This window comes from Lepidochelys kempii, chromosome 3 (assembly GCF_965140285.1).
Source record: "Lepidochelys kempii isolate rLepKem1 chromosome 3, rLepKem1.hap1, whole genome shotgun sequence".
In the NCBI taxonomy this organism is placed as follows: domain Eukaryota; kingdom Metazoa; phylum Chordata; order Testudines; family Cheloniidae; genus Lepidochelys; species Lepidochelys kempii.
The window spans coordinates 202,463,391-202,487,132 of record NC_136382.1 but is presented as its reverse complement, the minus strand read 5'-3'; the positions used below and the strand labels follow the sequence as shown (position 1 = coordinate 202,487,132).

At 45.3% G+C, this 23,742-nt stretch overlaps 1 protein-coding gene across 5 annotated transcripts in view; it reads left to right on the top strand.

Annotated features, from left to right (window-relative positions):
• PLCB1 (phospholipase C beta 1) overlaps nt 1–23,742 on the top strand; it is a 653,791-nt gene that overhangs the window by 617,754 nt on the left and 12,295 nt on the right. The gene's annotated exons all lie outside the window — the stretch shown is intronic.

The following is a 23,742-nucleotide window of genomic DNA, read 5'->3' as shown; positions in this document are numbered from 1 at the left end:
GGAGTGAGTGGAACACACACAAGTGAAGCAATTTGTGCCAGCTGTCAGTCCGCTGCAGGTACTCACCCCAGCCCTCCAAGAGGCCGATTTTGACTCTGAGTCACAATCTAGTTACCAGTGTGCTTCTGAGGAAGCACAACCACATGTTGCTGCCCCTTTCTCCGGGCTTTGGCAAAGCCACAAGTTAGTGCATAATCTTTAAAAATGCAGGGCGTTGCAATTGATGGGTACAGATATTTGGAGGGGGACCCCAGACATCTAATCTTAAAGAAGGAGGTGATTGGGCCACACAAGGTGGTACAGCCGAGACAGAGATCTGTGGTGGGGAAGTGTATTGATAGTAGTGTATGGAGAAAAGACTTAATTTACTGCAATCTCTATAGCTCTCCTCTGAATTTTTTAACACAAGGTTCCTATGCACCTTGAAAGTAAATATCTCTCTCTTTCTGTAATTCATAATCCTTGCCATCAGTAGCTCAAGATCACATCTTGTTTGGATCTGGAGTTACTCTCCTTTCTACTGTGATGGCTACAACAAAGTCAAACAGTGGTTAGGCCTCTTGGTTGCTTTGATCTCTGTTTTCCATGCTGGCCACAATCATTTCATTGCTTCCTTGTGCTCCCCCCATGTGTTGTTTTAGCCACCTGTTTTCTGTAGTCTTACAATTAGTTGTAAAGGCTTTGAGGGAGGGACTGTCTCTTCACAGCTTCATAGATTATAAAGCTAGAAGGGACCAGTTGAGTCATCTGTGTATAACAGGCCATAGGACTTCCCAGTTGAGTCATCTGTGTATAACAGGCCATAGGACTTCCCTGAATTAATTCCTGTTTGAAATAAAGGATATTATATGTTCGTATAGAGCCTACCATATTGGGACCATCGTCAGGACCTAGTTAGAGATTGATCCAGGCAACAGTCAGTCTGCAAGGTGGCTACATCCCTTTGGGATTTGCCATGATAACAGCAGTTTGGGGCCCTGGCCTCTAGGCTCTACTGTAATAGAAATAATAAATAATGTATATGTTTACTGATGCTTAAAATGCCACCTTAATTTGAGCCACATTGGTTTTCTGATGTGCATGATCAGTCTTCTGACCACGTGGACTCTACCATAGTCTTCACGTATCTATTAGGGTTGTCAGGCGTCTGGTTTTCCCCAGTCGAAAAGGGACCCTGCCGGCTCCGGTCGGCACTGCCAACCAGGCCGATAAAAGTCTGGGCAGCAGCTCAATGGGGGCCCGGGGCTAGGGCAGACTCCCTTTCTGCCCTGGCTCCACGCTGCTCCTGGAAGCGGCCACCAGGGACTACCAATGGGACCTGCGGGGGGTGGTGCCTGCGGGCACGAAGGCACTACACAGAGCCACCTGGCCGCCCATGTGCCTAGAGGCTGCAGGGACCTGGCGGCCGCTTCCTCGGAGCCACGGTAAGCACTGGTAGGACCCCGCACCTCCCTGCCCCCCAACCTCGTGGCCCAGCCCGGAGCCCCCTCCTGTACCCCAAATCCCTTATCCCCGGCCTCAGCCGAAGCCCTCACCCCAACCACCTGGCCCAGCCCGGTGTCCCCTCCTGAAACCCAAACCCCTCATCCCCAGCCTGCACCTCCAGCCCAGAACCCGTACCCCCCCCCCACCCCAGCCCAGTGAAAGTGAGTGAGGGTGGAGAAGAGGCGGGGTGGGGGTGTTCGGTTTTGTGTGATTAGAAAATTTGCAACCCTAGTATCTAAACATACTAATGCACGCTTATAATCTCTTATATAAATGTTTTTAGTTGTTGTAAGATCTCTTGCAAAGAGAATAATGAACTTGTAAAATACAATGTGTTTAAAGCAGATATTTCACTCTAAATTGTGCTTAGTTGTCTTCTCTCAGCTTGGCAGAATTAGGCCACAAAACTAGGGCTGGTCCTTGCTTGTCATGAGCTCTCGGTTCAACTATTTATACACAGGAAAGCATTGGACAAGCATTTTCATGAGCAAACTTGTTGCAACAAAAGCAAGTAGAACTGTGAGAGCATAATAAATACCTCGGTACCTGATGATGTGCAGAAGGGACAGCCCGGGTGACTTACGGGAGACAGCATTATTACATTGGCAACAGTTTGCCAGGGAGCTGATAGTTCTTTGTTTTTATGCAAATGTCATGAGGATATTGATTTCTGCTTCTCGGAGATGTACTCTCTTCTTTCCTGAAAAGCTGAAGGGCTAGACTAGCGCTCAGTTTCTTTGAAATAACTCAACTAACATTCTGAAAGTCAGAAATAATAGTGTTCAAGATTGCTGCCCCCTTTTGACCTGAGCAGCTCGGCAATGTTCAGGCCCTGTGCGATGTTCCAGTTGGAAGGAGAAATTGATGGAGTCTGGTATTTTCTTTGATGCAGTCTTTTTTATTGACAAGGAATGTACAAAACCCAGTGTTTTCTGAGTGCAGAAGGAACCAAGTAGCATAAAACAACTACTTTTGCTTACAGCACAAAAGGCACTCTTTTCAGCTTGCACCCCAACCCAAAAATCTCTTCCCAGGGTTTTTCCATGGTCAGCCACCATTCTTTCAAGTAGCAGCTCCTTACGTGGTCTCTCCCCCGCCCCCAGTCCTTTTTGTCTGTAGGCAGTTACTTTTTGTTCTGACTTCCCACACACAAACACGTGCCCAAAACAATGTTCAGCAAAAGCTCCTGAGCAGGGCCACAGACTTCTTTTGTCTTAGGTGGGCCTTATGCTTACAGTCTTGTTAATTAAAGGGTTGGCTCACACCCATCAATCTCAGTCCATAAAAACGTTTCACACAGATCATAACAACACCCCCCACATACACACACCTCAGCTTCACTTGTTGTCCCAGTGAGGCTTAAAACGGTGACACTCACCAGCCCCATCCCAAACAGAAATTTTTTTTAAACGTTCAGAATGATACAAGGTTAACTATTTACATATGTACGGTGTCTTTCTGTCAAGATGTTTTCACATCACCAACCCAAAGGAATTTTATTTCCTCCCAAATCTCTTTTCTCTCCCTGGGTTTCATGTCAACCAGACCCTAAAGACTGCCAATTGTTTATGTGGAATTTGCTGGCTGAGGCAGACCACACCCTTGAGGAGAATTCACTCTGTAACAACTTTTCCAGTCTCGACTTCCACAGCTACATTCTCAGATTCAGAGGGCAGCAAAACTGAAATTCTGTCCTCCAGTATCTTCTCAGAGGGTTCTTATGGATAATGTTGGGTTTAGTCCTGTGACCCAACAATACAGTGTATACCATTTCATTGATTTGGGTCAGTACTCTATAGGGTTCCCTCCCAAAGTTTATCCAGTTTAGGCCTCCTACCCTTCTTTCTTCTAGGATTGTGGAACCAGACCAGGTTCCTCCTTTTAAAGGTTTCCCCAGATGACCTTACATCACACAGCTTTTTCATTTTGACAGAGGCGATCCTCAGATATTCCCTAGCCAAAGGTGTGATTTTTTTCAGTTTTGGAATGTAGGGTAGTCCCCATGGTTCAAATCCCTTTGTTCCTCTCCAGGAACTCCATACAACAGGTTTCCTGGGTTCCTTAGCTCACGTCCAAACATGAGGAATGCTAGGGTACACTTCTTACTCTCATTAACTGCTGTTCTATAAACCATCAAAAGGAATGGGATATGCTGGTGCTAGTTCTTTGATGCTGTTCAGCAAGGTAGCCAGCTGAACCCCCAGAGTTCTGTTGAACCTAGCCATCGCCCCATCAGATTGGGGGTGTGTTGAGATGGTGCAAATTTTGTGGATCCTAGAATCTCACAAACCTGGTGAAACACATTGGATTCAGAGATTCTCTCTTAATCCATAACTTGCCTGGGCCCCAAAATCTGGTGAAGAATTCATTCACTCGTCTGCTACTGTCACAACCTCTTGGTTTCTTATTAGATAAGCCTCAGGCCATTTTGTGAAGCAGTCCATAGCTGTCATCAAGTATTGATTGCCAGCCTCTGTCTCAGTCAAGGGCCTAAGAACATCAGTGGCAATGCACTCCTTTGGCACCCCCACAAGATGCTGCTGCAAAGGGGCTTTCCCAGTTTTAGGGGGGCCCTCCTTTGCAATGCAGGCATCACGTTTCCTGCACCAATTTCTGCACCCTGCCTGCATGTTACCCAATAGAAATTCTCCCTGACCTTGGCTAAGTTTTTTGCAACCCCCCAGTGTCCAGCAGTTTTAAAATCATGACATCACCTCAGACCCTCCTATTTCATTGCATCTGGTACAAACAGCTGCTACCTGTGTCCATCACTTGCTGCTTTTTCCCATCTCCTATACAATATTTCATCTTTAAGCCTTTAGCTTTCCTACTGTGACCAGACAACTTTTACTGTGGCATTGTTACATTGCATTCCAGGGTGGGTGCATTTTCCAGTTGATTTTCCAATCACACACTATCCTGATATCAGGGTCTCTCTTTGAGAAGTTTTTAGTTGCTCTGGGACACATACTTTAGCCCCAGCCCGGTTGCTCTAATGGATGAAATAGGAACATGGGCCCTTCTGCGAATTAGAGGAAGAGCGGCACACTCATCTTTTTGAGCGACTAGTTCCTTGCTCTCCTGCTTGGGGCAGCGTTGGTAATTAGCCTCCCAACAAGACTGTCTGGATAAGGCAGCAGCATTATCACGCTCATGGCCAGGCCTGTGTGTGGCTGTGAAATCATAGCACTGCAGTTTCTCCAGCCACCTGGCAAGCTATCCCTCAGGACTTGTGACTCTAAAGAGCCACTGCAGGGAAGCCTGCTCTGTCCTGACCATAAACTTCCTCCCATGCAAATAGTGCGGAAAATGTTCTGTGGATTTAACCACGGCTAAGAGTTCCTTTCAGGTGGTGCAATAATTTCTTAGGAGAATTTAGACTTCTGTTGTAACAAGCTGTCACTCTCTTAAGTCCCTTGTGTTCTTGTGTCCGTACTGGCCCCAGACCATAAGCACCAGCATCCATGTCCAATACAAAACGGGTTTTGAAACATGGATAGTCCAAGACAGGAGCAGGAACAATGGCACTTTTCAGCTCTCCGAATGCTACATCATCCCTGTTGACCACTGAAATGGCTCCCTTTCTCACCCAACGTCTGCAGTGGTTTCGCAATATAGGCAAACCCACCACTGAACCGTCTATCATAGGAGCAGCGCCCTATAAAATGGCACATCTGTGAGTGTCTGGCACATTGGCCAGCTCTATACAGCTTCAGTTTCCTTTTTTGTCAATGGAAATTCCCTGCTTGCTGATTTTGTTGTACCCAAGGTAGAGGACCTCTTCTTGGAACAACTCTCATTTCCTTGGGCTCAGTTTCAAATTGGCCACCTTCAGGTTGTCGCAGACCATTGGTAAACCTTTTAGTTCCTGCTCAAATGTTTTCGCAAGCACCAGGATATCCCGTAGGTATAACAGACAGGCTGAGAGAGGCATGCTTGTAATACCCTCTCCATTAGCCTCTCAGTTGTGGCTGGTGCATTGCACAAGCCAAAAGCCATCACTTTAAATTGTCACAAGCTCCGTTCTGGATCCACTTCCAATATCCACTTTTAAATGTCAGTGTGGAAAACCAGACTGAACCTGCTACAGCATCCAGGGTATCGTCCATTCATGATAATACATAAGAATCCTTGAAAGTGACTTCAGATATTTTTCTGTAGTCCACACAGAAACTGGGGCTGCCATCCTTTTTCATAACCAGAACTATGAGTGAGGCTTATGGGTGAGGCCGAACCAGGCTTGATTATGCCTTCCTGTTACATTTCCTTGATGCCCTGTAGTGCACCTTCCCTTTTTGCTACAGGTAGGTGAGGTGGCTTTTTAATGGGTCTGTTCCCCCCAGTATCACCCTTGGGCCGGACCAGTGCAATACAACATATATCTTTGTTAGATCGGGAGAACTCCTGATTCCTTACCGGAAAGCACTGTAGACTGTTCTGCTAGTCCTCATTTAAGTGTGCTGTACTGAGCTGGAACAAATCCAGTAGAAACTCTTGGAGTTCACCTTTATTCCTTTGTAATTGTCTTCTCTACCAGTGTTTACCAGATCTCTCACGTATCGCAACTGCATCCCTTTGTTTACAATTTCCTGTTTGTCAGAACCCTGCCACAAACAAGCGGGGCTCAGTTCTTGTTTCAGATCCACAAGATCTTACTGGCTAAGATTCCCCCAAGACCCTGGGTCTCAAAGCAGATTTCAAAACTCCGCATCTTGCCCTTGCTGAAAAGCTACCATGGCATGTAGCTGTTATAATGGTTCCTACCCCATCGGAGCAGAACAATTAGTTCACTGCAAACCAGTTGCCTACAAACCATTTGTCTCATGTGGGCCATATCTATATAAAGAATTTCCACAGACTGAATTTGTAAGATACCTTGCCTGGCATTGATTGCACAGTTATTAGCCACAATGAAATCCAAGCTAATCATTAGCTCATCCACTGTTTCTGCCACCCAGATTTCTTGTTCCAATTTCAGAGGTCCAATCTTCAAACCCAGTTTTCCCAGTTTTTGAACTGGTTCCCTGACCTCAGTCTCTGTGTCCATTGAAGACCAATTAGGTGGTTCAGTTTGGGATTCCTAGCCTCTTTAGTGTCTGGTCTAATAACTGTAATGTTTGAGCCTGTGTCAATTACCCCTGTATACATCACAGATCCTATTACAGACTCAATAGTCCAACTTACTTTACTGTTGTTTAATGGCCTCACATCTAAACAAAAATTCTGGGACTGATCCTTGTACTTCCCAGCTTTGCCCCTTCAGATTGGTGTTCCCCCCTTCCCCAAAGTGGGAGAGAAGCTTTCACGAGACCCTTGTGACAGCCATAAATTTATAAGAATCCTTCTTTTTGTGGCCAATTTTGTCACAGTACCAGCATTTAACTGAACTCTTTCTGAACACAAAAGTAATCAAATTTCAGGAACAGCTTTTTTCGCTCTCAGCGCCAAGAGTATTCTTTTCAGCCTGCACCCTGACCCAGAAATCTCTCTCCAGGTTTCTTCCACGGACAGCCCCTGTGCTTTCCGCTGCCCCTTTAGACTGTCTCTCTCTGTGTTTTCAGTGCTGTCCTGAACACGAGCCAAATCCTGATCAGTATCTCCTAATTTGGGCCATGTTACGGGGGTGGGAAGGGTGAAGGCTATTCAGTCCAAATAGTTACCCCAGTTGTGGAGAGCAAATCAGATCCCAAGGGGGAAACCTCTGTGTCATCGTGGAGTTGCTCAGATAAACCTATCCCTTCCCCTGGAGGTGAAGTCTGTGACTCCCTCTTGCCTTGCTCACCCCATTACATGGCAGTGAGGACACCAAGGAATGAGGTTGGGGGAAACTATGCCTGAAAGGACCATGGGGTGAGATCTACCCAACTGAGTAAAAGTTGGGAGACAGAATGCACCAAGTAGTGCACATCCAATAGGCTGCTCCAAAATGCAGTGAATGGGCCCATCGGCCCAAGGATCTCCCCTTCTCCAGAGCCAATAGGACAGGTGTTTGGGGAGAGCGGTGGAAGAATGACAGCACAGCCCCTCCAATGCCCACCAAGTCCTCTGCAACCAAAGGGTAAGGGTCATTTTGAGCCCCCAAGCTCACCCTTGCCCCAATAGATGCTCTGCAAAATGGAAAGAGGGCAAGCTTTACAGACATAGGGAGAGGAGTGGGAATCCCTTCAGGGCATCACATGGCCCTTACTCCCACATGAGATAGCATCAGATTTTGCTTCAGCAGAATTCATGGCCAAAGTGTATGCCCACTCATAACAGATGCACATAACTCTCATTAGCATTGATGGTAGTTAGGCATGCAGCAATCTAGCTGAATTCATCAGATCTAGTTGCATAACTTCATGCAGCGATTCACTGACTTAACTACCTACTGTATTCTGCTACACAGAGGTGTAGGGGGAATTTTCTTTCCTCTGGTTAATGACATTGTGATTGACAGATGCCAGCAGTAAGAGGGCTAATTTGATGATTTTAAGAAAGAATAGGAGGAGATACAGTCACAAGTCTGTACTGTACACGGGGCTTCATAAGAAAGGCTGAAGCGAGCCCCTATCGAGAGCCTGGCTACTAGCAGCTAGTGAGTACTGCCATAATTTACTCGTACCAGAAGCCATGATTCAGGAAAGCTTTTACATACATGCATAAATCAATCCCTGTTCAGGACAGCATTGAAGCCCATATTTAACATTAAGCACATTCTAAAGTCCTTCAGTGGGCTTTGACCACAAGTTTGAGCGCTGTTCTGCATCAGGATGCTTTCCTGAATCAGCGCCGCAGGCTAAAATTTGCAGGCGCTGTTGTGTAGAGCTGGAATTCTGCCTGGCGTAGTGTCAGCTGCTATATCTAGTGACAGCATGGCTTATGGGAATAATATTGCACTTCGCAGATCACATTCTGACATCTTTATTTTCATGCAGTAGGTGTTAAAAACACATAAGTAAAATACATACCATGCAATATGTAGGAGGGATTATTTCCGCAAATAGTTGATACTGAACTTCAATGTTTCAGAAGTGATTAGTAAAGATTAAAACTTACAGTAGTTACTATTCAATAGGTACATTACGGTAGAATCCAGAGGCACCGATCAGAATGAGCGTTCCATTCTACAAGTTGTACAAACCCTTACAAGGATATGGTCGGTAATCTAGAGAATTCACAGTCTAAGGTACCTGCTTTTAAAACACTCGTTTCTGTGTAAATGCTACAAAGGCAAAATTTTTGGTGCAGGGTTTAGGACTTTAGAGTCAGTACTCCTGTTAGAACTAATGACATTTATGGGAATTAAACTCCTCCACCGTTCTTTTAGTAATGTGCCTTTTATTGCATATAGTGGATACTGCTGCAGAAAAGGCCATTAAAACACATTAGAGGTATCAGTGTAGAATGTCGAATGGAGCTGAGGGGTATAAGATTCTGAGAATTATAACTCACCGTCAGTCACTTTCTCAATACACAACGTCCTCAGCAGCACAATGGGACCAAATTCTCTGGCAACAACCGCTAAAGTCTGCTTCATTGTTAACTTACCCTATCGCCCTAGAATACCATTTACTCCTAACCCCACCCCCACTGAACAAACCATGGCACATGCTTGAAAATACTCATTGGTGAAAAAAATCATCCACGGTTATTTTTGACCATGATTTTATTTTAAAGATGGGTTTTGTTTGCTGTGTTCTCCGACCCAGCTCCACTCCCTAGGCCTTGGCTTCTGCGGTGTTGTCCAGATGGCCTGGCTGACTACCTCTTTGCTTTCATGTATGCCAGAGAAGTGGGATCCTGGTAGCCAACTTCAGCAGCTTATCTCCCTGGCTTACCAGACCCAGCTTACAAGTCTACACTTCTGGCTCCCACATTCCCTGCCTGCAAGCTGGACTCTCATCCTAGCTCCCCAAAGCCTGGCTCCAACAAACAGTGCAGGAAGCCTTGAGAACAAAGCTGGAGAAGACAAGGCAGATCTTGGCAGGACTGGGGCAGGGAGACAGGCACAAAACTGCAAATTCCTCAGTATCTTGGGAGAATGCCAATTGTAGTAGCAGAGTCCATGGGAACTGGGGCAATTCACATCTCTTAGAGCTATGGTTTCAGGCTCTCTGCAGATTCAGACAGAGAGGTTTTCACTTGAAACATCACCTAAGTGTATATCTGCAATAGCATGTGCTAGAAACAGTTTTTAAAAATGAAAGCTGAGATTCTCAAGCATGCATCCGATGAAGTGAGCTGTAGCTCACGAAAGCTCATGCTCAAATAAATTGGTTAGTCTCTAAGGTGCCACAAGTACTCCTTTTCTTTTTGCGAATACAGACTAACATGGCTGTTACTCTGAAGCACAGTTCTGTGGCACAAGATGAATTCTGCATGGCCAGATTACAGGGGGTCCTGATTATAGCATATTCTGCTTTTAAAATAATTGAGAGGAGAGCAGTTTTCTCCTGTGTCCCCTTCCAGCCTTCCTAATTATTCATCTTGGGCTAGTTTCTCTTCTTTTTATAATATTTTAATGTTTCCAATTCCCCTTCTCTGTAAGCAGTCAGATCCTGATGACTGATGCTGCAATCCATGGGGTGTGACATTACAAGTTGCTAGCCTGAAACCAGCTGTGGTGTCACAGATGCTAGAATGTGGCTTCAGTACATGAACAGAGCAGAAGGCTGGCTCTGAAGGAGAACTTCAGCTGTCTTAAGGCCTCTTTTACAAAGAGATCAAGGCAGTTTAACAGCTTCTCAGTGAGCCACAACAGCAGGCAGATAAAAATTAAGAACTGTGAATTCCCCATGTGTGTAGACAACGTGTCTCTCCAATAAACCCATCTCTGTTAGCTAACAGAAAAGCAAGAGCACTGACTGAACTATTTAAAGCTCCCCCATCCACATTTACCTTACATATCTATTATTTCTGAGGGCATTCTGCACCAAAAAATTAAAAATTCTGCACCCAATATTTTAAAATTCTGTGAGTTTCATTTGTCAATAAATGAATGCAGAGGATCCAGCATGACAGTGGGGAGCACAGGCCACTGGCTGCACGAAGGTGGGAGATCACCCTGCAGCCCCAACCCCACCCCTGGGACCCAGACTCAGCAGTGAGGCTGCACCCGACCCTGACACAGCAGAAGACCCAGAAACACCCTGGGGCCCTGCCCCTCTGCACCAGGTGCACCAGGGATAGGGCAGACAGGCTCAACAGGCAGGATCCAAGTGTGGAGGGGCTCAGTGTGGGGGGATCCAGGTGTGGGGTGAGAGGATTCCGTGTGGGACAATCTGAGTGCAGGCAGCTCAGTGGAGGGTCTAGGTGTGGGGGGATCTGGATGCACAGAGGCTCCTTGGGGGCTGGGTTCCAGGTGCAGGGGCAATGGGATTCTGCAGGGGCTTCCAGATGAAGGTGATTGGGGCTCAGCAGAGGGGTCTGGGTGTGGGGGTCTCAGCAGGGGTATCTGGGTGATAGGGAATTAGTGGGGTGGGAGTCTGGGTGCAGCTAATTGTGGGGTCAGTGGCATGGGGGTCTGGATGTGGGGGCTCCGGGTGGTGCAGGGGTGTGGGGCTTGTCAGAGTGGGGGTTTGAGTGCCAGGAGCTCAGTAGGCGGTGGTCTCGGTGCAAGAGTGAGGATCCGGAGGCAGGAGATTTGAGGGCAGGGGTTGAGGTGCAGTAGGGTGGGGTTTGGGTATGGAGGGCTAGGGGTATTCTGGATGTACTGGGTGACGCTTGGCAGGGGTGTCTGGGTATGGGAGGTCTGGATTCACAAGGGTTGGGTGGATGCGGGGGGGGAAGCCGCTCCCCATACAGTGTCCCCTCCCCCCACAGCTGAAGAGCGATGGGGCCAAGAAGCAGGGGGGGATGCTGAGCTTCCTGCAGCTGGGGGAGGTTTCTGGGGGTGAGTCTTACACAGCCCCAGCCACTCCTTGCAGGGGAAAAGGAAGTCCCATCCTCTCCTGCCTCCAGTCCAGCCAGGACTAGCAGCTGATCCCGGCTCAGAATAGAAGCCACTGGCTGCGGTGTCCCCAGCCCCACAGTGATTTTCCTCTCCACAGGCTGCTCCAGGTGCCTGAAACAATGTATCTGCACTACTAGGGAGCGATGTGTGACTGCTCTTGAAGCTTCCCTTTGCTTCCCTGTCAGAAAGTCATTTTTCTGCAGGGAAGCAAAGAAATCTGCACAGGGCATGAATTCTGCGCACACACAGTGGCGCAGAATTCTCCCAGGAGTAGTCTATTGCAGTATCTTCTAAGTGAAGTTTCTCAAACAAATAAGTCCTTGGACTTGTGTATGAAGCTGGCCTTCCTTTACATGAATAATATGTTTCTTTCAGCACCGGACTTTTGGCAGAAAGTAGTTATACTGTATAATCTGGAAAGAATACATGGAAAATACAACAATATGTGTTAAACATCTGTAGATAAAAGCTTATAGCTGCAGCAATCTGTCTTAGCGTGTAACAGCAGAAAATGGTAAACTGACAAAGAGTCTCTTGTGTATTCATTGCTCCCATTAACTTTTCTTTGTTATTTGAAGGCTGAAGAAACCTTTTCTGTTAGCCAAGATTCTTTGTTGCTTCAGCTTAATTTTCATTGCAGAACGTTAAATACAGGTCATGTCTACAGTGCAGCAATTAATGGATAGCCTAAAGTCTTATTATTTCAAACTAATTGATGTGTAAGAAATTTTAAATAACATAAGAGTGATAGGAAATTTTAGGAACGATTTATGTAACTAATTCAGAATAATCCTATCGCTGTTGTAAAAGTAGCAAAATAATTTAATTATTCAGTCATACTTATTAGTGCTAATATTGCATGCCTTTTTTCTACATTTTGAAATCCATGTTCATGGATGGGTCAGCCAAGATGAAGTTTTACAAGTCATAGTTTTTAAAAAAGAGTTTTTTAAATTTACAACCTCGCTCATCTCATAGCTGATACTTCCCTATCACCACTTGAGCTCTTCCCAAAGAAAAAGATAACTGTCTGGTATCCTAAATAAAACTATGCAATCTGGATGTATTTTAAATAGAGCCATTAATCAATCAACCAACGTTTTACAATTCCCAAAATAATGTGATCATGGCAGGTTGTGTTTTTTCTAGTATACATTCAACTTGTCTCCAGCTAGATTGTGATCAGAATTGCCATCACAGAATACATTCTAAACATGCATGAACTGAAAGAGCCTTTTAATGCACTTGGGAGATGTCAAGTGTGATAACAGTAGCAGGGGTCTAACAAAATAAATCTCTCTTCAAACAGACATTCTTGGCATCTGAAAAAAAAGCGTGGCACAGAAGCAGGAGAGGGATTGGTAAGAACAAAACTTAAAGAGCTTAAAGTTACAAATAGTCAAGAATAGAAATTAGATTCAGACAGAAAGCAAAGGACATTCCTAGGGACCACATTATACCCTCCTGTGGTATATCTCGGACAAAGGGAACAGAAGACTTGGAGAAACTCCATAGGGTTCACCTCACATCCGGCCACATACTCAGCTGGAGTAGACCTGGCCTACTTTAATGGGAATATGCTAGATTTACACCAGGGACTGAATCCAAAATCCATTTAAACCATTGGAAAGACTTTCATTGACTTCAGTAGGCTTTGGATTAGGCCTCAGCTGAGGATCTGTCTTACAGATTCTTCGTAGTGCCTGGATGACCCTGGAGGAAGCAAGGGTGGTAGCTTCTAAACCTCATGGATCTGTGGGATCTGTACTGAAAGAAAGTCCCAATGACATGGAGGGTTTCCTCTGTACTAATGTCTAGCAGCCATTCTCTCTCCCTTGGCATCCATGCTGTCCTTGGCCAGCCTGCTGTGCCTAAACTCTTCTCCCCTTCCATGGTTGAGTGGACACAGCATGGAACAAAAGGCAATAAAACCACTTGGAACAGCAGTAGCTTCCCCTCTGTATTCTAACAGAAATTCTGCCAGTCAGAGAGGGGAGTATGCCATACAGAGCAGCTGCTCCTCCTCTCTACCCTTTCCCCTGACACACCTCATTCCTCCACCCTCATGAGCCGCTGAGCACTGACCAGACACAGATCTAGCATAGAGGGCCTCCACAGGCCCCAGGGATAGGTGGGGGAGTCATGCCTTACTGCTGTTTCTGCCCTTTCTGCTCCTTTTGGGGCTTTCTACCTCATTTTATGCTTCTTTGCCCATCATCATGCATAATAGTGAATAGCGGGGAATTAGCGATCCCTTATATCTATATCTCCAAAATACTGGATGTGTGGAGTGTGACTGTCCTCTCTCCTGCTATCTCGATTTGAATTTGCCACTTTAATCTCTACTAGAAGCTATACAATCTGCTTGGGAAAAAGCATATTTTTCAGCTTCTGAACTTTCCTCGATAACATGGGCATCAAGCCCTAACAAAAATTTTAAGCAAAATATGCACAGCACTTCAACTCCAGACATACATCTGCTTCAGATAATATCCTGAACAGATAATATTTAGCCTGTTCATGTTGGGGTTATCCTGATATATTTAGGTCTATCTTGTCTGTTCTAATTTTTGTCTGTTCAGAAAATAAAAAACAAGCTGTCACTTGCCCTTAAACAGTTACAATTCAACACCTTCTGCGAGAATAACTTGCAAACGAATGTGAATTATTTAGGGATCTGACTTGCATGCCGAGAGAAAATCTAGATAGACTCCCTCGCCCTCTGTCTGAATCACTGAACAATTAACAAGCTGCTGTCAGTCAAAGTACAACTGAGTTAAAGATTCTCCCTTTCCTTTTCTGCACATGAGGGGACTCTCTTTGATCCTGTTTATATTCCTCCCTGTCAGTTGTCCCTCTATCATTCCAGCATTTTCTACCTTTAAGCTAGGAATTGTTATTAATGATTAGTAACAAATATGTATTAATTAGTCATTGATTGGGTGCTATTACCATACAAAACTATCAGAACAGGACCCCATTATATTGGACACTGTATAAACATACAGTAAAAGAGTTCTTACGTCAGAGAACTGACAAACAAAGACCAGGCAAAACAGGTGGGAAGAGCTGAAAGGAGAGGAAGACAAGGGAACACATTATGTAAACATGTCATGTGCATAACTTGCACGTTTTCCATGTTATTATATATTCCTGTTGATTTGTAATCCACTCACCATTGTGGCATCACTAAGTTGTACTAAACTGGTGCTTGCTGGGGCACGTCTTCCTGTAAGTGACTGGTGGGCCCATAGGTGCCGATTCCATCTGTGCACCAGGGCTCAAACACCCACGGGGAAAAAAGTAGTGGGTGCTCAGCACCTACCAGCCACAGCTGTTCCATGGTGCCACGATCAGCTGTTCGGAATCACCATCGATCAGCTGTTCGGAGGCGTGGCTGATCAGCTGTTTGGCAGCTGAGGGAGGCACTTGGGGGAGGGCGGAGAGCAGCAGGTGGGCAGGAGCTTTGGGGGAGGGGGCGGAGCAGAGTCAGGAAGAGGTGGGGTGTGGGTGAGGCCTCGGGGGGAAGGGGCGGGGCCTTGGGCCACAGTGGGGTGCAGCACCCCCAGGGGAGAATAAACGTCAGAGCCTGTGGGAGGGCTGCTACTGCAGAGTGTAGCACCAGACCAATACTGGTTCTGCAGCAGCAGCGGCCACACGGGTGAGTGGCTTCAGACACCTTCAGAGACAGGGGTGCCAAATCCAGATCTAATGTCAGCACTTGGCGACTCACCTCAAGCCCGTGGAATGTCCATGCTTATTCCTGGCTTGATTATTTAATGACTGTGCTGCGGCTTTATGCACGGGTATGTCTGCGCCATGAGCTGAGAGTTTGAGTCCCTGCCACGTGCTCATCGAGCTGGCGTACAAAAGTAGCGAGGTCTCTGGGGTAGCACAGGTGGTGGCGAGCAGTGGCCTGGGCTAGCCACCCCAATACGTACCAAGGGGGCTCAGGCAGATGCGCACTCGGCAGGGCTAACTCGTACCATCGCTTGCCGCTGCCTGTTTGACTGCAGCAACACCGCTGTGTTTAGCATGCTAGCTTGATGAGAGCTAGGACACCGACGTCTGCCTGAGCTGGGAATCACACCTCCGGGTCCAAGTGTAGACATAGCCTAAGTGGTCCAAATTTCGACCTAGTGCAGTCTGGAGGAAGCAGATCCAACTTCGAGGAAGTCTCTGGGCCAAAAGTGCATCATTGCCAGTATTTGAACATTTTTGCCCAGGACCATTTTCCAGAGGAGCAGCCCTTCCCCCTCAGCAGGGATTTGTGAGCACTATGGTCACATAAATAACACAACTGATAATAATATGTGCTACAATTCATAGGTGATATCCATGTATGGTAAGGTACTCCTCCTCCTTCTGAGGCATTGAGAGCACTGTAGTTTAGCTCACTCTTAGTATCTTCCAAATCCATCAGGGTTGAAGAACTCTCGTGGGATTTGTTTCAAAAGGAATAATTCCCTTTCAAAAGCTAACAACGCTAAACCTGAAGAATTTAGGTTAATGTAATGAAATTACCACTGTCCTTTCATGCTAAATAATGCTTTTTATTTTTTTAGTCCCGAATCGGCTTTATGAAATCTTTTAGAAGGAAACGGATTGTCATGCTACTTTTTAAAACCATTTAAAATGCTCAGTATGATTTACGTTTGTTTTTTACATCAGTCTAGAATTGTATAGCTCACCTGACAAAAGTAGAAGGTAGAATGACATTATGCATTAGCCCTTTTATCCACGTACTGCACCTAACTAAAATATTCAGAGACTTACATTTTTCCAGAAAGAATGCAAAGTCTAGCGGCCTGATTCTATCTCCTTTATGGTGATGTAAATCAGGAGAGACTCCATTCAGGTTGGTACCATGACACCAGTGTAAAGCACATGTACTTGACATCAGAGCTGGACTCTAAGTAGAGAAGAAAAGTCTTACGGCTCTCTCAGGCAAGATTTTTTTTAACAGCCATTTTTTACTCGTATGTAGCCCATCACTTGCATAGAATATGCTGTGTAATGTCCACTGTGGATGTATATGATGGAGGGCCAAAAATATATTGGATCCAGACTAAAATCCTCTCAAAATGGAACTAGGAGTCTGAATGGGAAAACATCATACCAAAGACATACTTAAGGTCAATGGCAAGATTTCTATCCACTTCAGTGGGTGCTGGATCAGGCCCCTATGGGATTGCTCATCTGCTCCTCAGCAGTACCCAAGTGCAGGTGACTAGACGAGGATAAAGTCCCTCTGTACTGCTGACCTTCAGAAGTACCACAGGCAGCTGTGATGGCTGTTCCTGGTTTGAAGTAGGGGAATTTCCCATCTGCAGAACACTTGATGGGTTATTCCAGATCTTCCTTTTCCCCAAAGCCATGGTCTGACTGCCCAGCCAGACTGCGCAGTTGGGAATGACACTGAACAGTTTAAAGGGACTGTGGTGCCAAAGTGGTGTCCCCAGCTCGAGATTTAAAAAAAAAAATCAGTAAAGAAGGAAAAAAACAAATACACACAATGAGGGGACAGCATTCCTGCAGTGCTCTAACAGCCGTGGAAGTAATAGGGGCACAACCATTGTGACTGGGATGGGAGCGTTCTCCATCCATTGTGGGAAGGCCTCTTTCGCCACAGGACTTGGTTTGTAAACAGACCTGCCTGAGGGAAGAGAGGCTTGTATTTTAAACACCCAGCTGATACTGTACCTCAGCCTCTAGCTATACTAACTCCTGCTTGGTTTCACGCCTCTCTCAGGTGTAGAGATGGGAGGATGGGAGCACTGAAGGCTCCAAGAACCTGAGTGGTGCAGTCGGGGGAAGCGAAGTTCCATTACATGAGGTTGTGAATAGAGTCTGAGCCTTAGGGCTTGGCTACACTTGCGAGTTACAGCGCAATAAAGGAGCCCCGGGCGCACTAGCTCACTACCCGCCCACACTGGCAAGGCACGTAGAGCGCTCTGACTCCGCGGCTACAGCGCTGCTGGTACTCCACCTCGGCGAGTGGAATAACGTTTGCTGCGCCCTCGCTGGAGTCCCGCAGCGCCATTTTGAACGAGGTGTTGCTTTACTGCGCTCCGATCAGCCTCCGGAAACGTCCCATAATCCCCTTAAGTCAAGTGGCCACTCTTGTCATTGTTTGGAATCGGCTGTAGGAATGCGGATATGCCCTTTGAAAGCTCCGTTTCTGACAGCCAGCTGCTTATCTGCTCCGAGACAAAGCAACCATTACTGTGGAATGCTATGTGTGAGAGAGAGAGGCGGGGGAGCGAGGGGGGTCTGCTGCTGTCTGAACTCACAAGACAGGATGCTGACATGCTCTCAGCCCCCCCAAAAACCCACTCTCTCTCCCACCACATACACACAACACACTCCCTGTCACATTCCACCCCACCTGCCCCCCATTTGAAAAGCAAGTTGCAGCCACTTGCATGCTGGGATAGCTGCCCATAATGCGCCACTCCCAATGCCGCTGCAAGTGCCGCAGATGTGGCCATACCAGTGCGCTTGAAGCGGTCAGTGTGGACAGACTGCAGCGCTTTCCCTACTGCGCTCTCCAAAGGCTGGTTTAACTCAAAGCGCTCTACATCTGCAAGTGTAGCCAGGCCCTTATCTGTTTGCTAAACTCAAACTCAGAGCATCACAAATGCTGCATCACTGAGAGGTGCTGTGGGTCTGTGTGGCTTAGGGCCCAGATTTTTAAAGCAATGTAGACGTTGGTGCTCTCAGTGTTGCAATGCCTAACTGATTTCAGGGCTTATATCTCATTTTCAAAAGTGATTGAGACACTTAGGAGCCAAACTCTTATTGACAGTCAATGGGAATTAGGTACTGAAGTTCCTAAATCACTTTGAAAATGAGATTGACGCTCCTAAATCAATTCAGTGTTGCAATGCTAAAAAGCGCAGCAATGCCTAAATGCCTTTAAAAATCTCGGCTTCTGAGCCTAAGTCTCATTAAAAGTCAATGGGATGTAGGTTCCTAGGTGCCTACATCTCTTTTGAAAAATGGAGTTTAGGCTCCTAAACCACTTAGACACACTTGAAAATTTTACCCAAAAATCTATAATGTTCCTGCTCTAATTTTTTGTGTAGTGTTGCCAGGCGCTGCTGAACAGTTGTCGAGTCTTGTCTCAGAGGTAGTTTTGTTTTCATAGTGGGCAAAATTATTCTTGTTTTTATGCCATTTGATAGAGAAAAGTTAATAAAAAGCTTATTTGAAAAAAAATTTCAAAGTATTCCAGACTTGTGCAAACCTTCCTGGAGAGAGCTGATCTGACATTTAATTTATCTCCAATCAACATATGCACCTGTTCAGTACAAATTAATATTTACTTTAAGAGAAACCTTCTTTAGTAAACAACTATGTGACAAAGAATCTTTTTAAACAAAGCGCCCCAAGCTCCTGTGTGGACTTGTCTGCTAAGTGCAATGCTCATAGGTAGGTGGTGGGGTGTGGAAAAGGGAGGTTACTTTATCAAAAAGTTTCGCTCGTTTATACCGTTTAAAATAATCTTTTGACGCTACAGAATTTATGAGAGACGATAACACTGAGAGGCAGAAGAGAGCAGTGATTTGAAAGGACTCAAGGAGTTGTTAATCAATGTGGCAATTCTACCTTGTGCCATTAAGCTGAGAGATAAATCAAGGAGCTCTGCTAGAATCACAGCACTGAGTAATAAGCAACCAGGAGTCCTTGTGGCACCTTAGAGACTAACAAATTTATGCCACAAGTACTCCTCATTCTTTTTGCTGATACAGACCAACACGGCTCCCACTCAGAGCACTGAGTAATGCTCTGTAGCCATTCCATCTGTAAACACGATGGGTATTGCCACATAAAAGAAGTGCATTACCCTGTTCTTTCTAGCTGATTTGAGCATTTGGCTATACCTGTAATCCTCACATGTACATTTGGATGGTTAATATCGGGGTCTCAGAGGCCACGCTGATCAGTACAAGGTCAGACTCTGAATAGACTTTCTCATCAGCTGATGTGCGAGAAAACTGGATTGCCCATTAAAATGCCACAGATAAATGGAAACCTCCAGTGAGATTCAGTACAGAATCTCTGGTTACGTGGAGTGCAAATCCAGGCTAGCGTTGTTAGTGAGCTAGTTAAGAAACCTTTCAGAACAAAGGATTTCGTTGCAAAGGATTACAGAACTATAACTACTTGAAAGGGGTTTCAATGACACTTCCATGGCTTTGATCTTTAATCATAGAGAGGCTGGTTTCTAGTCTAAAAACACTCATTTTTAACAAGATATTAACAGAACATCTGCTCGGTAATTTGCAGAACAGACTTTTCAAACAAACTCTGTGCTGCAGAGTCTCCTTCCTGACACATATAAGTGTAGTGACACATCAGGCTCATCTTGTCACTAAGCAGGGAAAATGTCAAAGAGCTGTATAGGGTTTTATCAGTGTGATTACCATTAAAGTCAACTAAAATCCCATGCAATTCTCCAACAATAATAGGTATAAAAATTGTACTAAACATGTACTGTGATTGGTGTGTCCCCCCAGCCAATGGGACAGTACTCTCAGGTGCAAAATCTTCAGCTAAGTCTACACTGCAAAAACAAACAACCTGTGGCAGTCTCAGAGCCCAGGTCTACAGCCTTGGGCTACGCTGCTAAAAATAGCAGTGTGGACGTTCCCGGTTGGGCTGGAATTCGGGCTCTGAAACCTGGTGAGGGGGTTGGATCTCAGAGCCCAGGCTCCAGCCTGAACAGAACATTTACACTGCTATTTTTAGCACCATTATGAGCCCAAGTCTCTAGACCCGGCTCTGAAGCTTACTGCTGCTGTTTGGGGGGGTTTTATGCAGTGAGAGCTCTTGTTGCTGTAGAGGGTGCCTGACGGTTTTGGTTGCTGGGGAGAGTAAAGCGTAAATCAGAATGACGCAGTGGAAGGAAGTAGCCAGACGCGACCAGAAGTCAGCCATGCTAGAATGATGCATTATGATGCCACACGGCGTTTCAGACAGGCCATGCTAGAATGATGCATTATGAAGTTAAAGTTCAAAAACTGAAAAGCACTGTTCAATTGTGTTCAGATACCTGTTTAGAATTGCAAGGGATCCACAAGAGGGGCCAGTTGCCCTCAGAGCATTTTATAGTGTCATAGGATAATGACATTGATTCCTTTGGAAAGTGCTTTGAGATTTAAAGTTGAAAAGGCGTTATATAAGAGCGAGGTATTATTATTATTACTACTGCTGTGTATCGCCTATTACGTCTTGTCATTTCTGGCCTCCAGAGAAGAGTATTCCAAGCTTTACTGTCTTCCTACATATCTCTTCTCCTCCAAAAAGAACCCAACCTCTCCCCCTGCAGGACAGCAGTGCTTTTAGGCAACAGAGACTGTATAACTGACCCTGTAGATCCCACTGCACTCAAGAGACATTCACCTTAGCTGCAAGGAAGGCTGTTCAGCTTTCAGAGTGCAGAGAACTCTAGCAGGCAAGGGACTTGAAACATTTCTGGAATAGATCGGCTCTGTCATAATCTCAAGATTTAATTGTGAGAAAGGGTTTCCAAGAGACTGTTAAGCACTTTTGAGCAGATAGTTAAAATAATGATACCCTTTAGAAGGGTTCTGCTGTCTGATAGTCAACTGTCTATTCAGAGGGCATACTGGAAGCTCCATGGAAGGGAATAAATAGCCATCATTAGAAGGCAATGGAGAAATCACTGTGTTAGTCTTTAATGCAGTGCCATAAAGTGCATAGCACTTTATGAAAGAACTAAATCAGAGCTTATATTGCAGCTTCTGTTGAGTGATGTCAGAGGAGTTACTTACCCAGGATCCTCACCGGGGAAACAGAGTGCAGAATGTGGCAATAAAGAGGCAGATGTCAATGGAGTTTCTCTGGATTTCTTCCAGTGAAATAGAGAAGACTCCGGCCATAAGTAGCTTGCAGTGAACTTACTACAGTTTCATGATGGTGTAAAAAGCAAAATCTGGCCCAACCTCATCATGCATAGTCAGAGAAGAGGGATTTTTTTCCCCTTTCATACCAGTTCAAATTCTCTCCATTTATTTTTATCATGAGAGGCATGTCACATATTTATAGTCATAAAAAAAATCACCGACAGCTTAAGAAAGCCTTCTAGCTACAAAAGCAAACAGTTAAACTGCAAGTACACAAAATATTAATCAGAAACAAGAGTAGTTCCAGATATACAGCTTAAAAGGCCCAGAGCGGGATTTTGCATGAGAATTAACTGAGGAAATGTTAGAGAAGTAGAAAACAAAGGGACCATGAAAAAATCCCCAGACATTTCAGAGTAATCCATCCATTTGAAGGAAATACAAGAGATCTGAAATGTGCAAATACAGCCAGTAGTGAGCTGAGCTTCCTGAATCTTCACACAATACCCAGGCTGCTATAATAACATGATTTTACTATGGATCCCATAAAGAGATATGTATTGCTAATGTATCTATCCTCTTGGATCTAGGTGTCTGGTTTTAAGGTTTTTGGTTTTTTTTAGTTGGTAACAATTTTATTTGACAAAGGATTGCTGATGCGTTTCACCAGTCACACTTATTTATTAATTAGCCCTTGAAGTAGGTGGCAGTTTGCTGAACAAACAACAGGTAAAGTCCCTTCACCAAAAAACTGCAATCTAAGAGCCTTATTTAAGGACCCAATTAACTTCACAAATCCATTAATTTAATCGGGGTTACAGTCGCATGAAGCAATCTGGTCAGGCAAGAAGCAACGTGCACCGGTCTGTTAGTAACCTGGATAAAACTAAGTCTCTGGCCATTTCCATCAAGCCGTCTCCAGCTTCAGATTACAAGGAGTTCAGTGTTAATCTGTCTGGATGGGAGATTGAGCGGGTGGCAACTAGCATATACTTGAGAGGTGGGATAGACCGTGTTGGAGGATGCTCCAAAGAGGTGGATACTCATACAGCAGCCCCTGCTGCCATGTTTTGGCCCCGCCAGGGTATGTGTACACAGCAGCTGGGAGCACGTCTCCATCCCAGCTCATAGTCATAGCATTTAAGGCCAGAAGGGACCACTAGATTATTTATAGTCTGATCTCCTGTATAACATAGGCTACGAAAACTACCTAAAAGGAAGAGAGACTTGTGCTAGCTTGGCTTGAGCTAGCATGCTAAAAATAGCAGAGTAGAGGTTGTGGCTTAGGGGGCAGCATGTGCTCTCAAGCCCGCCCAACACCCTGCATCTGAGATTGGGTGGCTAACCCGAGGATCCACCGGAGCTGCAATGTCCACACTGCTATTTTTAGCACGCTAGCTCAAGTGGAGCTAGCACGAGTCGGTCCACCCCGCTTGCTCCCAGCTCCAATGCAAACGTACCCTCAGTGACCTCTGTGGGACCTGTCCTGACATCAAGCTTGCTCCGAAGCGGTGGAGCTATGGAACCTCATACCAATTTTGTTGTATGGCAGTGAAAGATGGGCACTGAGGAAGGTTGAAGAGCGGTGGCTTGAGATTTTTATTCTGATCACCTTCATCAATGGCTCCACATTAAATGGCAGGACAAGATCAGAAATGAGAATATTCAAAGCTGAACCCACAACCACCTCCATCAGCACTGGTTTGGTTTTGGCAGCTTTCTTGGTACAGACACGTTGGAAGGCCAATGAATTACAAAGCATGTTGAATAAGGAATGCTGCTACACCGCCAGCAATCTGGTGCTCATCAAAACCTTCCGTGGCATGAACACATTAATTACCTGACTAGAGATTGATCCATGTGGCACTAAATCTGCAAGCAGGGTATATCCTTTCAGGATTTGCCATGATGAAGACAGTAGCACAGCACTTGGGGTTACTGTATCTCCACACAATACCTAGAGTGCCATAATACACCTGCTTTCACCAAGGATCCCATTAAATACATATATGCAATGTATCTATCGCCTTGGGTCTAGGTACCTGTCGACAGGCTAATTCATTTCACCAGTCACACAATCTAAAGCCTTGATCCTGCAAACAGTTATGCACATGCTTGACTTTATTAAGATGAGCAGAACCATTCAAGTCATCAGGATAACTTGTGCTTAACTTGAAGCAAGCGTGTAAATGTTTACAGGATCAGAATTTAAGGGCATAATCCTGCATCCACTGAAGTCAATGGCAAAAATGTTTGGCTTTAAGAGGAACAGGAATTAAATTAAGACAACATGAGTGAGAAACATGAGAAGACAAAAGAAGGGCATAAGAGGGCGTAAAAGAAAGGTCAGATGGGGGAACAGAAGGTTTTGGGGCTGCCTAGGTTTGTAAAGGGCACTGGGTGGTTTATTGTGCGTTGTTTAACTCTATAGGTTTGCGGTTTATAAACAAA